This window comes from Arachis hypogaea, chromosome 14 (genome assembly GCF_003086295.3).
Source record: "Arachis hypogaea cultivar Tifrunner chromosome 14, arahy.Tifrunner.gnm2.J5K5, whole genome shotgun sequence".
NCBI classification, from domain to species: domain Eukaryota; kingdom Viridiplantae; phylum Streptophyta; class Magnoliopsida; order Fabales; family Fabaceae; genus Arachis; species Arachis hypogaea.
Window position 1 is genome coordinate 93,124,836 of NC_092049.1, and position 12,048 is coordinate 93,136,883.

The 12,048-nt window shown below is 37.7% G+C and overlaps 1 non-coding gene across 1 annotated transcript; it reads right to left on the reverse strand.

Annotated features, from left to right (window-relative positions):
• Window positions 1-248: 248 nt before the first annotated feature.
• Window positions 249-356, reverse strand: LOC112746387 (small nucleolar RNA R71). The gene has a single exon (XR_003174273.1). It is a non-coding gene; the product is annotated as a small nucleolar RNA R71 (small nucleolar RNA).
• Window positions 357-12,048: the final 11,692 nt, after the last annotated feature.

The window sequence follows — 12,048 nt, forward strand, 5'->3', positions numbered from 1 at the left end:
ACAAGATAACCATAGATTGCTTCAAGCCAACAATCTCCGTGGGATCGACCCTTACTCATGTAAGGTATTACTTGGACGACCCAGTGCACTTGCTGGTTAGTGGTACGAGTTGTAAAAAGTGTGATTTACAATTCGTGCACCACAGAGCTAGAATATGGTTAGACTCTCAACCTAAGGATAGCCTGAACTCTTGGGATAAGCTGGTCAAGGCTTTCTTAGCCAAGTTCTTTCCTCCTCATAAGTTGAGTAAGCTTAGAGTGGATGTTCAAACCTTCAGACAGAAAGAAGGTGAATCCCTCTATGAAGCTTGGGAGAGATACAAGGAACTGACCAAAAAGTGTCCTTCTGACATGCTTTCAGAATGGACCATCCTGGATATATTCTATGATGGTCTATCTGAATTAGCTAAGATGTCATTGGATACTTCTGCAGGTGGATCTATTTACCTAAAGAAAATGCCTACAGAAGCTTAAGAACTCATTGACATGGTTGCTAATAACCAGTTCATGTACACTTCTGAAAGGAATCCTGTGAATAATGGGACGCCTATGAAGAAGGGAGTTCTTGAAATTGATACTCTGAATGCCATATTGGCTCAGAATAAAATATTGACTCAGCAAGACAATATGATTTCTCAGAGTCTGTATGGAATGCAAGCTGCATCCAACAGTACTCAAGAGGCATCTTCTGAAGAAGAAGCTTATGATCCTGATAACCCTGCAATAGCAGAGGTAAATTATATGGGTGAACCTTATGGAAACACCTATAACCCCTCATGGAGAAATCACCCAAATCTCTCATGGAAGGATCAACAAAAGCCTCAACAAGGCTTTAATAATGGTGGAAGAAATAGGTTTAACAATAGTAAACCTTTTCCATCATCTACTCAGCAACAGACAGAGAACTCTGAAAAAAATACATCTAATTTAGCAAACTTAGTCTCTGATCTATCTAAGGCCACTGTAAGTTTCATGAATGAAACAAGGTCCTCAATTAGAAATTTGGAGGCACAAGTGGGCCAGCTGAGTAAAAGGATCACTGAAATCCCTCCTAGTACTCTCCCAAGCAATACAGAAGAAAATCCAAAAGGAGAATGCAAGGCCATTGATATAGTCAACACGGCCGAACCTAGAGAGGAAGGGGAGGACGTGAATCCCAAGGAGGAAGACCTCCTTGGACGTCCAGTGATCAATAAGGAGCTTCCCTCTGAGGAACCAAAGGAATCTGAGACTCATCTAGAGACCATAGAGATTTCATTGAACCTCCTTATTCCATTCATGAGCTCTGATGAGCATTCATCTTCTGAAGAGAATGAGAATGTTACTAAGGAGCAAGTTACCAAGTACCTTGGTGCAATCATGAAGCTGAATGCCAAATTATTTGGTATTGAGACTTGGGAAGATGAACCTCCCTTGTTCACCAATGAACTAAGTGATCTGGATCAACTAACATTGCCTCAGAAGAAACAGGATCCTGGAAAGTTCCTAATACCTTGTACCATAGGCACCATGATCTTTGAAAAAGCTCTGTGTGACCTTGGTTCAGGGATAAACCTCATGCCCCTCTCTGTAATAGAGAAACTGGGAATCTTTGGGGTGCAAGCTGCTAAAATCTCATTAGAGATGGCGGACAATTCAAGAAAACAGGCTTATGGACAAGTAGAGGACGGGTTAGTAAAGGTTGAAGGCCTTTACATCCCTGCTGACTTCATAGTCCTAGATACTGGGAAGGATGAGGATGAATCCATCATCCTTGGAAGACCCTTCCTAGCCACAGCAAGAGATGTGATTGATGTTGACAGAGGCGAATTAGTCCTTGAATTGAATGAGGACTCCCTTGAGTTTAAAACTCAAGGACATCCTTCTGTAAACATGGAAAAGAGGCACAGTAAGCTTCTCTCAAAACAGAGTCAACTAGAGCCCCCACAGTTAAACTCTAAGTTTGGTGTTGGAAGGCCACAACCAAACTCTAAGTTTGGTGTTGGGGAGTCTCAACAATGCTCTGAACATCTGTGAGGCTCTATGAGAGCCCACTGTCAAGCTATTAACATTAAAGAAGCGCTTGTTGGGAGGCAACCCAATTTTTATTTATCTAATTTTAATTTATTTTTATTGTTATTTCATGTTTTATTAGGTTCATGATCATGTGGAGTCACAAAATAAATATAAAAATTGAAAACGGAATCAAAAACAGCAGAAGAAAAATCACACCCTGGAGGAGGATCTCACTGGCGTTTAAATGCCAGTAAGGAGCATCTGTCTGGCGTTCAACGCCAGAACAGAGCATGTTTCTGGCGTTGAATGCCAGAAACAAGCAGCATCCTGGCGTTCAGACGCCAGAAATGCACAGTGAGGAAAGCTGGCACTGAACGCCAGAAACAAGCATCTGGGCGCTGAATGCCCAGAACAAGCATCAATTCGGCATTTAAACGCCAGAATTGTATGCAAAGGCGTTTTACATGCCTCATGGGTGCAGGGATGTAAATCCTTGACACCTCAGGATCTGTGGACACCACAGGATCATCCCAGGATCTGTGAATCTTACAGGATCCCCACCTACCACCACTCGTTCTCTTCCCTCTTCTCAATGTTCATCCTCTCTTCCCAATAAACACTCTTCCCCAAAACTCTTCACCAATCACCTCAATCTCTCTTCCCTATCACCACTTCACCACTCACATCCATCCACTCTTCCCCATAAACCTACCTTATAAACTCCACCTACCTTCAAAATTCAAAACCAATTTCCCATCCAAACCCACCCTATATGGCCGAACCTTAACCCCCTCTCCCTTCCCTATATAAAGCCCTCCATTCTTCCTCATTTTCACACCACACAACCCTCTCTTCTCTTCTTGGCCAAATACACATTTCCCTTCTATCTTCCATATTTTCTTCTTCTTCTTCATCTATTCTTTCTTCTCTTGCTCGAGGACGAGCAAAATTCTAAGTTTGGTGTGGTAAAAGCATAAGCTATTTGTTTTTCCATTACCATTGATGGCATCTAAGACCGGAGAATCCTCTAGAAAAGGGAAAGGGAAGACAAAAGCTTCCACTTCCGAGTCATGGGAGATGGAAAGATTCATCTCCAAAGCTCATCAAGACCACTTTTATGATGTTGTGGCCAAGAAGAAGGTGATCCCCGAGGTCCCTTTCAAACTCAAGAGAAATGAGTATCCGAAGATCCGACATGAGATCCATAGAAGAGGTTGGGAAGTTCTAACAAATCCCATCCAACAAGTCGGAACTCTAATAGTTCAAGAGTTCTATGCTAATGCATGGATCACAAGGAACCATGATCAAAGTAAGAACCCGAACCCAAAGAATTATCTCACCATGGTTCGGGGAAATTACTTAGATTTTAGTCCGGAAAATGTAAGGTTGGCGTTGAACTTGCCAATGATGGAAGAGAACGCACGCCCCTACACAAGGAGAGTCAACTTTGATCAAAGGTTGGACCAAGTCCTCATGGACATATGTGTGGAAGGAGCTCAATGGAAGATTGACTCAAAAGGCAAACCGGTTCAACTGAGAAGACTGGACCTTAAGCCTGTAGCTAGAGGATGGTTGGAGTTCATTCAATACTCAATCATTCCCACTAGCAACCGGTCTGAAGTTACTATAGACCGGGCCATCATGATCCATAGCATCATGATTGGAGAAGAGGTGGAGGTTCATGAGATTATACCTCAAGAACTCTACAAGGTGGCTAACAAGTCCTCCACTATGGCAAGGTTAGCTTTTCCTCACCTCATTTGCCATCTATGCAATTCGGCTGGGATTGACATAGAAGGAGACATTCCCATTGAGGAAAAGAAGCCCATCACTAAGAAAAGGATGGAGCAAACAAGAGAGCCCATTCATAGAGCTCAAGAGACGCATGAAGCTCATCACCATGAGATCCCAGAGATGCCTCAAATGCATTTTCCTCCACAAAACTATTGGGAGCAAATCAACACCTCCCTAGGAGAATTAAGTTCCAACATGGGACAACTAAGGGTGGAACATCAAGAGCACTCCATCATCCTTCATGAAATTAGAGAAGATCAAAAAGCAATGAGGGAGGAGCAACAAAGACAAGGAAGAGACATAGAAGAGCTCAAGGACATCATTGGTTCCTCAAGAAGGAAACGCCACCATCACTAAGGTGGACTCATTCCTTGTTCTTACATTCTCTGTTTTTCATTTTTCTATGTTAAGTGCTTATCTAAGTTTGTGTCTTATTACATGATCATTAGTAGTTAGTAACTATGTCTTAAAGTTATGAATGCCCTATGAATCCATCACCTCTTTTAAATGAAAAATATTTTAATTCAAAAGGACAAGAAGTACATGAGTTTCGAATTTATCCTTGAACTTAGTTTAATTATATTGATGTGGTGACAATACTTTTTGTTTTCTGAATGAATGCTTGAACAGTGCATATGTCTTTTGAAGTTGTTGTTTAAGAATGTTAAATATGTTGGCTCTTGAAAGAATGATGACAAGGAGACATGTTATTTGATAATCTGAAAAATCATAAAAATGATTCTTGAAGCAAGAAAAAGCAGCAAAGAACAAAGCTTGCAAAAAAAAAAAGCGAAAAAAATAGAAAGAAAAAGAAAAAGCAAGCAGAAAAAGCCAAAGCTCTTAAAACCAAAAGGCAAGAGCAAAAAGCCAATAGCCCTTAAAACCAAAAGGCAAGGGTAATAAAAAGGATCCCAAGGCTTTGAGCATCAGTGGATAGGAGGGCCTAAAGGAATAAAATCCTGGCCTAAGCGGCTAAACCAAGCTGTCCCTAACCATGTGCTTGTGGCGTGAAGGTGTCAAGTGAAAACTTGAGACTGAGCGGTTAAAGTCAAGGTCCAAAGCAAAAGAAGAGTGTGCTTAAGAACCCTAGACACCTCTAATTGGGGACTTTAGCAAAGCTGAGTCACAATCTGAAAAGGTTCACCCAGTTATGTGTCTGTGGCATTTATGTATCCGGTGGTAATACTGGAAAACAAAGTGCTTAGGGCCACGGCCAAGACTCATAAAGTAGCTGTGTTCAAGAATCAACATACTGAACTAGGAGAATCAATAACACTATCTGAACTCTGAGTTCCTATAGATGCCAATCATTCTGAACCTCAATGGATAAAGTGAGATGCCAAAACTATTCAAGAGGCAAAAAGCTACAAGTCCCGCTCATCTGATTGGAGCTATGTTTCATTGATAGTTTGGAATTTATAGTATATTCTCTTCTTTTTATCCTATTTGATTTTTAGTTGCTTGGGGACAAGCAACAATTTAAGTTTGGTGTTGTGATGAGCGGATAATTTATACGCTTTTTGGCATTGTTTTTAGTATGTTTTTAGTAGAATCTAGTTACTTTTAGGGATGTTTTTATTAGTTTTTATGTTAAATTCACATTTCTGGACTTTACTATGAGTTTGTGTGTTTTTCTATGATTTCAGGTATTTTCTGGCTGAAATTGAGGGACTTGAGCAAAAATCAGATTCAGAGGTTGAAGAAGGACTGCTGATGCTGTTGGATTCTGACCTCCCTGCACTCAAAGTGGATTTTCTAGAGCTACGGATCTCAAAATGGCACGCTTCCAATTGAGTTGGAAAGTAGATATCCAGGGCTTTCCAGCAATATATAATAGTCCATACTTTAGCCGAGTTTAGATGACGAAAAAGGGCGTTGAACGTAAGGGTCTACGTTGCAGTCTGGAGTTAAACGCCAGAAACACGTTACAAGCCAGAGTTGAACGCCAGAAACACGTTACAACCTGGCGTTCAACTCCAAAAGAAGCCTCTACACGAGGAAAGCTAAAGCTCAGCCCAAGCACACACCAAGTGGGCCCCGGAAGTGGATTTATGCATCAATTACTTACTTCTGTAAACCCTAGTAGCTAGTTTATTATAAATAGAACTTTTTACTATTGTATTAGACATCCTGGATTGTATTTTTGATCCTGTGATCACGTTTTGGGGGCTGGCCTCTCGGCCATGCCTGAACCTTCATCACTTATGTATTTTCAACGGTAGAGTTTCTACACTCCATAGATTAAGGTGTGGAGCTCTGCTGTTCCTCATGAATCAATACAAAGTACTATTGTTTTTCTATTCAACTTATTCCGCTTCTAAGATATTCATTCGCACTTCAACATGAATGTAATGAACGTGACAATCATCATCATTCCCCCACGAATGCGTGCCTGATAACCACTTCCGTTCCACCTTAGATTGGATGATTATCTCTTGGATCTCTTAATCAGAATCTTCGTGGTATAAGCTAGATTGATAGCGGCATTCATGAGAACCCGAAAAGTCTAAACCTTGTCTGTGGTATTCCGAGTAGAATTCTGGGATTGAATGACTGTGACGAACTTCAAACTCGTGAGTGCTGGGCGTAGTGACAGACGCAAAAGGAGGGTGAATCCTATTCCAGTATGATCGAGAACCTCAGATGATTAGCCGTGCTGTGACAGAGCATTTGGACCATTTTCACAAGAGGACAGGATGCAGCCATTGACCACGGTGATGCCTCCAGATGATTAGCCATGCAGTGACAGCGCATCGGACCATTTTCACAGAGAGGATGAAAAGTAGCCATTGACAATGGTGATGTCCTTACATGAGGCCAGCCATGGAAAGGAGTAGGACTGATTGGATGAAGACAGCAGGAAAGCAGAAGTTCAGAGGGACGAAAGCATCTCTATACCTTTATCTGAAATTCTCACCAATGATATACATAAGTATTTCTATCTTTATTTTCTGTCTATTTATTATTTATTTTCGAAAATTTCATAACTATTTTATATCCTCCTGACTGAGATTTACAAGGTGACCATAGCTTGCTTCATACCAACAATCTCTATGGGATCGACCCTTACTCACGTAAGGTTTTATTACTTGGACGACCCAGTGCACTTGCTGGTTAGTTGTATCGAAGTTGTGAATGAAAAATAATTTACTAAGACGTGCGTACAGAGTTTTTGGCGCCGTTGCCTGAGATCACAATTTCGTGCACCAGCTGCTGAGGCAATGGGGGCTTAGAGAGATCACCTAGCTTTTGTGGTTAGCTCAGCTGTCAATGTCCGCTCTCATGATGATATCACTACTCTTACCACTGCAACTGCAACAGGTAGCACTCCTTGATAACACTGTCAAGAATCAACAAGAGTATAGTTGCATTGTCAATGAGCTCCTCATAGGAAAAAATGTGTCTTGTGTTTATATTGGCATGGGTAGTGTGAACTAAGAGATAGTAATGATGACCCTGATCTTAATTATTAATATTTGCAGCTCTAAGAGGAGCAGCTACCTGATAAATATGTATTTGAAATACTAATTGAATCTTTTAATATCTACTTTAATTAGAATGTTATTATTAGTTATTTTGTCTCTTTCATAAATTTTTTATGTTGTGCGCAAACTTATTTATTAATTAAAATAATTACATGTATGAACGAAAAATTTTATTATTTTTTGTATTTTTATTACAAAAGTAACTTTTATTTTTGCCAAAAAGGCAACCCTTCTATTAATTGCATATTTTGAATATTAGACAACCCTTGTATGGTTGCATATCTAAAAGAAAAGGCAATACTTGTATAGGTTGTATATCCAAAAGAAAAGACAATGCTTTTAAAGGTTTCATATTCAAAACTAATAGGCAACACTTCAAAGGATTGCAAATTCAAACTTATAAGCAACGCATAAAAGGGTTGCATTTTATGGTAAATAGGCAACACTTTTTAGTAGTGGCCAAAATATGAGAGAAAAGACAACACCGCAAAAGTGTTGTCTCAAACATACCTCTGAAGTGTTGTTATTTTTCAACCAAAAGCAACACTTACCAGGTGTTGCCCTCAAAAGCATTGCTTTTGAAACAAAAAAGTGTTGCCTTGATCTAAGGCAACGGCCGCATCTGCAACGCCCCCCAAAAATGTTGTCTTAAGTTCAAAAGTGTTGCCATAGATTAAAAATAATCTTTTATCTGCCTTTAGACAATACTTTTTAAATGTTGTCTCAACCTAAAAATGTTGTTGTATTTAATGCTTAATAGATTAGGTAAAAGCTCCACTTAGTTTTCCTAAATCAGTTTTAAATGTTTAGTGGTTATTTTCAATGTAGTGGAGTAATAAATGTAATGAAGCAATAAATACCTAGTGAATTACTAAGTAAGCTTGTCATCCACTTAGTAGGTGTGAATGTTACAATACTCCTGCAATGTTTAGAGTTTTAAAACTTCTTTATATTATTAATATTATAATATATCTTGGCACAGTATTTTAGAAAATACTATATTAATGGAACTTTTAATATATATTGATAAAATCATTAAACAATTAATACATTATTTTTGTAAAACTACAAACAAATATTTATATTTAAACTATATATACTTAACTACAAATTTATATTTAAATATTTATTATACTATAACAAATATTAAAGAGTGTAATAAAATAATTACTTATTAATATTTTTTATAGAACTCGTTAATACTTTTATTATACTTTCAACGTACATAATATTTTATTCTTCTATTTTATACCATATTTTTATTATACTATAAAAATTATTAATAAGTACAATAAAACATATTAGTAGGTACTACAAAAAATATTATTGAGTAATTATTTTATTATACTCATTAATATCTTTTATAAGGTTTAATTACTTTATACTACCCTATAGTTTCGTAAAATTTTCAATTAAGTCCCTATACTTTTTTTTTTCTTTTAATTGGGTCTCTGCACTAATTTTTTTTTGAATTAGGTCCCTCTTGACAGTGATTGACTTAATTTTATAGGGACCCAATTAAAAATGAATCAGTGCAGGGATCCAAATAAAACGAAAAAAAAGTGTAAGGACCCAATTAAAAAAACTTTTAGTGCAAGGACTCAATTGAAAGGAAAAAAAGTACATTGACCTAATTAAAAATTTTGCGAAACTATAGGGACCAACAGAATAATTAAATCTTTTTATAATAACATTAAATATGGTATAAAAAGGAGGAGTAAAAATAAATATGGTATAAAATAAAAAAATAGTCTAGCAAATCACGAAAATCTTGAATGATCTGTGTCCTAGCAAAAGACTAAAAAATTTAAAAAAATTTATATATTAAAAAATTTTAAAAAATAAAAAATCAAAACATATTAAAATTGGATTTTTTTCATTTATAAAATAAAATAATTAATTATTTCCCTAGAAAAGATTTTCCAGCTTTATTTTGAAGGATACGATTTTTTTTTTTGGGAATTTGAGCAAGTTCGCCGCACCCCCGGCGAACTCTATGATGAGTTCAGTAATAAAAGCAGGCCTATTGGAGAGAAAGATCAAGTAGCCACAACTTTTCTGTTTACGTTCTTTCTCACTATTAACATTGTTGCTACGAAATGTTAGGAAATCCATTGTTATCCATTCATCACGATGGTGAAATAGTGTATGATGAAGAAGGTTTAATTGTCTTTAGATCGAACCAACCGATAATTACCTATATGACACCGGAAGTCAACAGTTTAACCGCTTTGAAGAATGTGATATTGCATTCCGTCGGAAAGCAGGAATCTAAAAGGTTGAAAAAAATTTACTACAGATATCCGACCGAGTTAGATGGCAATTTATTTTATAAAAGGTATTTACTATTGTGTTGTCTTTGTCTCTGTTACTAGTATATTTATCAGACTATCATTGTGAGCGATATATCTATTGTTTTGAATTAGGTACCGGTTGCGTGACGACGAGAACGTACGACTTATAAGGTCGTGGCACAACCGATGGACCAATATTCATCTGTTAGAATTATACGTGTTTCTAGTTGACTTTGGTGGCCGAGGATCATCTGCAAATACTCTCAATGATAGTCTGACGAGTGGAGTTGTTAGACGAATTATCAGAAGGACGATGGTTGATCTAAATATGCCACCCGAGGATAGTCAGGAGGGGTGTAATGTGGAAGTTTGTAACATTGACTTAATGGATGACGGGCTTGAAAGTCATGATGGTTCTGCTATCATAGATACGATGATGGAGCAGTATGAAGTCAACCCCGATGATGGAGACGATGTTGACGAAGAACCACCCGAAATCCCTAATGATTGTGAGGAGGAAGAGGAGATGAACTACTATGGTGACACACAGATTGCTCTGACACAGCCTGTAATTTCTTGACCATATGACCGGCCGGATCATTTCACGAGGTTGGATCTCGATGCAATGACTTCAGATTGGTCGTTTACCCAAGGAGGTCCTGAAGAAGACCCAAGCAACGAGTTTGAGGTTGGACAACAATTTGGGAACAAGGAAGAAGTCATGTTGGCAGTTGATAAACCCCAATTTTGTGATTTATCTTGTGCTTAATTTAGGGGATTTTATCAACTTTTTTCACATTTATTCAATGAAATAGAATGGTTTTGTAATTCTCCCTTAATTTGTGCTTAAGTGTGAAAACATGCTTTTTAGGCCCTTAAATTGGTGATTTTAATTCACTTTAATTCCATTCGATGCCTTGATGTGTTTATTGAGTGATTTTAGGTTCATAAGGCAAGTATTGGATGGAAGAAATGAAGAAAAAAGCATGCAAAGTGGGAGAACTCATGAAGAAATGAAGGAATCGCAAAGCTGTCAATCCTGACCTCTTCGCACTTAATCGATTATAACTTGAGCTACAAAGATTCAAATGAGGGAGTTCCAGTTGCGTTGGAAATCTAACATCTGGGGCTTCAAAATGATATAAAATTTTCCATAATTTCCTAGCGTTTAGCGACACGTATGCGTGCATCACGCACACGCATCGCAGGATAAGCATGGACCACTTTGGGCAAAACATGGCCAGCGATTTCTTGCTCATTTTGGGCCCAATCCAACTCATTTCTGATGCTATTGAACCCAATGATTAAAGGGGGAATGAACCAAGTAGTCATAGTGGGAGTTTTTACCATGTTGTAGGTTAGAATTCTAGAGAGAGAAGCTCTCCCTTCTCTCTAGAATTTGGGGTAGTTTAGGTTTAATTCTCTTAGATCCAACTTTCAATTCTTGTTTTGATTTAGTTTTTCCCTTTCAATTTCTTGTTGCTACATCTTTACTCTTATAGTTTTACTTGTGATTTCTTATTTTGCCCTCTTTTATGTTGATGAACCATTGTTGGATCTTAATTTTCTTTAATGCAATTTTCATTGTTATTGTTGATCTCTTGCTTATGATAGTTATGGGTTTTGTTAATTCTTGCATTTTGTGATGTTTACTTTTCTTGTACACTAGGTGTTTGATAAAATGTTTCCCTTAGTTATTGAGTAGTTTTCCTTAATCTTGGCCTAGGCTAAAGAAATTGAGTGACCTTGAGTCATTGGGTCTTATTGAATTGGTGATTTGAGAACCCTTGGTGGTCAATTTAATAACCATTGATACTAGCCTACTACGAAGTCAATTAGTAGCTAGGTTAGAACCTATGGATTGATGTTGATCAAGCCATTTGATATACTTCAAGCATAGAACTAGACTTAATGAGCTTGGTCCCTCATAATTATCAATATATGGTTTGTAGACAAGGATGGTGATCTCAATTTCCCATATCTAGCCAAGAGTTCTTTTCCTTCCTTTTATTAGTTCTTGTCATTTACTTTCTTGTCATTTATATTTTCTTGTCAATTACCAAATCAAACCCCCTTGCATCTTCATAGCCAATAATTGAACATTTCATTGCAATTCTTTGTGAGACGACCTGGGGTTTAAATATTTCGGTTAATTTTTATTGGGGTTTATACTTGTGACAACCAATTTTTTGTAGGTGAGGATTATTGTTGGTTTAGAACTATGCTTACAACGAAGTTCTTATTTCTATGAGAGAAATTCTAGACCGACACTCAATCTTTCACTATCAGCAGTCAAGCAGTACAGCATAAGGAGGGCTGCAGAGTACAAAATAGTAGAGAGTGACCATTGGAGGTACAATGCACGATGTATCCAGTTCGGACTAGGTTTTAATTAGAGCATACTCATATCATATCACCGAAAGCAAGAAAGGTGGGAAGTTAGGAGATACACTGGTCCTCATACTTGCATGCAAACTTCAA